The sequence below is a fragment of the Gossypium hirsutum genome, chromosome A07, assembly GCF_007990345.1.
Source record: "Gossypium hirsutum isolate 1008001.06 chromosome A07, Gossypium_hirsutum_v2.1, whole genome shotgun sequence".
Lineage (NCBI taxonomy): Eukaryota > Viridiplantae > Streptophyta > Magnoliopsida > Malvales > Malvaceae > Gossypium > Gossypium hirsutum.
In genome coordinates this window covers 71,561,542-71,566,824 of record NC_053430.1, presented here as the reverse complement: position 1 = coordinate 71,566,824, position 5,283 = coordinate 71,561,542, and the positions used below count along the sequence as shown (strand labels likewise).

At 31.4% G+C, this 5,283-nt stretch overlaps 1 non-coding gene across 1 annotated transcript; it reads left to right on the top strand.

The window, feature by feature from the left end:
- Positions 1 to 2,349: 2,349 nt before the first annotated feature.
- On the top strand, positions 2,350 to 2,456 carry LOC121203996 (small nucleolar RNA R71). The gene has a single exon (XR_005898924.1). It is a non-coding gene; the product is annotated as a small nucleolar RNA R71 (small nucleolar RNA).
- The last annotated feature ends 2,827 nt before the right edge of the window (positions 2,457 to 5,283 follow it).

Genomic DNA, 5,283 nt, shown 5'->3' with positions numbered 1-5,283 from the left:
GCTGACAAACCCCGAGCTTGTAGCTTGACTTCAAAATCTATAAAACAAAGAATTATATGCACAAGTAAGCTAACATAGCTTAGTAAGTTTAAAACAAATAAACAACTTAGTAATATAAGCAAATTGATTGAGTTGCCAAATTATATTATCATTATCCATACTCAACTTAAGTTTATAAATGAAGTAATATAGTACATTCTATACACCATTCTTATCATGGTTGAATGTTCACCTAAATTACTTAATCAAGGATTATTCAACCTTCAAACCAGGATGTCAAATATATTCACACACACATCTATACATTCGATTAAACTCAAGAAAACATAGCATGACATTTAATACACATGTATTTCCTATATAGCCGAACATACACAATTACACATATGTATATACACATAGTTAAAAACCACTTTAATAAAACTTAAATTACTCATCTTCAAGCCAAAATTATATAACATACCCGTACATGTTCACTAATAAGTTCTTACACAACTTGTAACATAAATAAACTAGCTTACTTACCTTGTTTCTGTAGATAACAGATTATTACATACCTAATCTTTAAGCTCACATTTCATATTTATTCACAACTTATCCATGCTCGATGAACCATTTGGAACTGGGTAGGACAATCAGATTATCACACTTATATCGTACAATGCCAACGTCCCAGATGTGGCCATACGTGTAACCACATATCGATGCCATGGTCTTACTTGAACACAGATGTCGGAATCCTATGTCATGACATATGTATCCTAACTATTCCTAAGGTTCATACAGGGCTTTCGGCTGTCGTAACTCGGTCATAACGAATGCTCGAACATAGTTATCAAGCTTGTACACATTCGGTATTTACATGTATAAATTCATACAATACATACCAGCATATATATTTAACATTTAACTACATTTAGGCATGTCAATTCACTTATAAACTTACCTCGGACGTCGTAAAATGGGACGAGGTTGCTAGTCGACAACTTTCGTTTTTCCCCGATCCAAATTCGATTTCTTTAGTTCTTGATCTAAACATATTCAAATTAAGCTCACTCAAACATATTTTTATTTAATTTAGCCTAAAAACACATAAATAGGCAAATTACCATTTTACCCCTAACATTTACAATTTTTACAATTTAGTCCCTATTGCACAAAACACAAAATACACAAAATTTCACAGCACCCATTTTAGGTCGAATAGTACCCATGCTCATACAAGTCTATATATTTTATAAATTTCACATTTTAGTCCCTCAAATTATTATTTTTGCAATTAAGTCCTAATTACTCAAAATCATCAGAAACTCCAATACAAAAATATGTTAACGTAAATCATATCTTCCATTTTTCATCATCAAACAACAAAAATCACAAGCTATCAACAATGGTACAACTCATAAATCAAAATTTCAATCGTGGGTTTTGTAGTACTCGAAGCAACGATCTCAAAAATATAGAAATTGTCAAAAACTGACAAGAAAACGAACCTTGATTGAGCTAAATAGATGGCCAAACCCTAGGTGGTTATTCTTCTCTTATGTTTCGGCAATTAGGAGATGAAATAAAAATGATGAGAATGATTTTATTATATGTTATAATATGTTATAATATGCCTTTTTATTTCATTTCGATTTTTACCCTTCATGAAATAGCAAGAATATCATATAACCTAAGTCCATTATCGTCCAACACCATATATAATGGGCTAATTTCATCATAAATACTCCCATTTAGAAAGACATCAACAAATAAGCCCTTAACAAAATAAACTACCTACTTTTCAATTTACACAATTAAGTCCTTTTATTTAATCGGACACCTAAATGACAAAATTAAATCACAAAAATTTCACAGATATAAATTCACACAAAATAATTACAGAAAATAATTTTTTAATATTTTTCTGACTCGAATTCGTGATCCCAAAACCACCGTTCTGATTAGGGTCTAAATTGGGCTGTGACATATATAATAAACTGATGTTGGTTTTGATAAGCATTCATAAAAAATAAGATCTTCTCTACAGTAAACACATGCTAACTCGACTAATTTTATTTCCTGCACTATAGCTGGTCTTTTTAGTGTTTTAATCATATTCATTAAGATGATACCTGAGTTGTTAGGGAAGTGATCACATCAAGTTCCATTGCTCCAGAAACTCTTATGCCAGTCCCTGCTCTAGTAGTGGGGTATTGGTAATCATTGTTTGCTATGCTCTCCAGAATTTCATATGCTTCATTATATGTTTTATCAAGCAAAGTCCCAATAACAGATGCGCCAACCACCATTCTTGTATGCGCATTCAATCCATTGTAAAAAAAAATCACTTATGTCCAATGCTGGAAACCATGCATCAGGCATTTTCTAATTAACTCCTTGAATTACTCACATGCTTCATATAATGTTTCATCCTCATATTGCAAAAAAGACGTAATATCGCTCCTTAGTTTGGCATTCATGTTTGAAGGATTATATCTTAGCAGAAACCTCTAACAAAGTTCATTCCAAGATGCCATAGTATTTGATGGAAATGCATTTAACCATGCTCTAGCACGACCTCACAATGAATAAGGGAATAACTTTAGTTTCAAGGCATATTCAGGAACACTCTACTGCCTGAATGAATCATAGACTTCCAAAATGAGTCTTAAGTGCAACCTTGGATCCCCAATAGGGAATCCACTAAACTGCCCCACTTTTTGAAACATTTGAAACATCACTGGCTTTAACACAAATTGTTGAGCATCAATATGTAGCTTGACAATTCTTGGATTAGTATCATCTAAGATCAGCACTACATGTTCTCTGATCGGTCTGTCTTTATCATCTATTATTCGAGGAATATCAGTATCCTTTCCTTCCTGATGTAATGGCTTTTCTCTAACCTGATGCTTTCTAATTCTTTCCATTTCTTGCAATTCTTTTTCTCCTTTTTCTCAAGGTTCTCTCAATTTCAGATCAAAAGAATACTCTTCAACTGCTGGAATATATCTACTCATGCACCAACAAAAATCATGAAAAATATAAAAAAATCAAAAAACTAATTAAGATAAACTAATAAAACTAAAGAGATAATAACACACAAAATATTTCACCAAAATTGTCGATCCCCGGCAACGACGCCAAAAACTTGTCGCGTGTGAATGTGTAACGTGAATGTGCAAGTATACACTTCGAATTAGGTAATAAAGTGATGAATGAGTATCATCTCAATAGGGATCAAAATTAACTAAAATAATTGGTTATGCTATTACTATGAAATTAACTAATTAAACTGTGCAAAAGAAACAGATGATTAATTGATAAAGAGATGTAATGAGAGATTAATAAAATCAATTATGACTAAAAATGTGCGAGGGAAATTAAACTGTTGTGGAAATTCTCAAAGAATAAGTGGGAAAGAGTTTGTACTATTGAATGATAAAGGCTGGAATTACTCGGGCTTATTTTTATAACATAGTAATTCTATGTCATAATTTTGACCATTCTATTGCTTAGGGAATCACTACTGCAGTTTGCTTTTAATGAAAGCTAGACTTTGATCTATCATTTTGAGTTTTTGTATGTGTACAGAACTTAAGAATGATATCTAGACTTTTCTCCTTTTCCTTATACAAATTGTAAATTCTATGTCTAGAGTGCTACAAATATTCTTTCGAATATTTTCCTGTATCAACCAATTATAATCCAATCTAATTAATCTTTTCAGAATTAAATCAAATCTAATAACAAGCCATACAGGCATTTATGTTTAGAACTTGCATGCATGCGTTAAAAATAATCAAAAATTGAATGAAATAATATCCTACTCAAAATCAAACCATGGACATTAAAGATAACAAAAATTCACCCAGAATAATTCCAACCCAAAGAAAATTAGCTCATGGGTTGAACATTCGAATCCATAACTAAACTATTCAACATCATTGTTTAAATTCATGAATCACAAGTTCAAATCAGAAAATGAAGGCAGAACTGCAGGAAGCTTTCACTACTCCAGCTTTCACTCAAATAATGAGATTTGATATAAAACCCAGGGTAGATTTCTCTTCCCCTTCCTTGCATCTATAATTCTTCCACTCTGTAAGCTGCTATCTTCACCACTATTTCTCTAAGATTTCACGAGAATCTGATGCAGAGAGATAAAAATTGTTTTGTCTCTTTTTCTCTATCTCCCCGATCCTCATTCTCTTTTCTCTTTCCTTCTTTATAAGAGAGGTCCCTCCCTCTCAGTATACACCTTTTTCTTCCTCTTTTTTAGTGTGGTTTATCTAGTACAAGTATAGTTGACAAAGAGTGGTTTGGACTGATTGTTGCGTCATCCTCTAGGAATTTTCATGGAATTCGTGTTGGCAATCTCACCAATATTTAGTCATGGTAATATTTCACTTCCTTCATTTTTCTATCCTTTTTCTCTTCTCTTCTTCATCCTACACCTGCTGCCAACCGCAAATAACACCTTTCTTCTGCAATCGCAGAAGTAACAAATAATATGTATAGCATAATCCAAGCTTTATTATGTAATGTTCTAAAAATATCTAAAAATGCAAACATATTTACTTAATTACAAACAATTTATTTAATCTAGAGGCTTGAAATATAACTCTTTTCAAAAGTTATCACACCCCTAAACCAGAATTATTACTTGTCCTTAAGCAAAATGTATATAAGTATGTATGAATGCATTAATATTTGCCAAAGCACACAGCGACCATTTGCACTGTTGAACCATGTGAAGTATATTTACTACCTCCATTCTCAACAGTCTTATAAATAAAAAAATCGGTGCGAGTTTTATAGGCTTGTTTTACAAATGAAGTGCAGAAAATGCTTCCTAAAAATAAAACTTCCTAAATAATTATGCTATTTATAATATCTTTCCTCCAAACTCAATTTCACTATTCTCATTTATTCAGTCATTTCAAAATTTTAATCACAAATATTATTTTCTATAGGGAATTTTTCTTATCATATGATTTCTTTACTTGACGATCTCAATGGAGCATACACTAGATTACCAAGTAGTATATCATTCTCCAACGGTTCAAGCCTTTCGAGGTGTTTGTCGAGCCAATTTTCACCTTTTGTGCAAAACTGTCAAAAATAAACCAAATTTGTGAAAAATTATTATAAAAATAAATTAAATTAAATTTGTTAATAATTTAGGTGAAAATTAATTATTTTATATTTAAATTATGAATTTCAATAAAAATTACTATGAAAATGCATGAATTAGAGCTCAAAAGGTGCTAAAAAGTCTGTATATTTTTTTTTGTT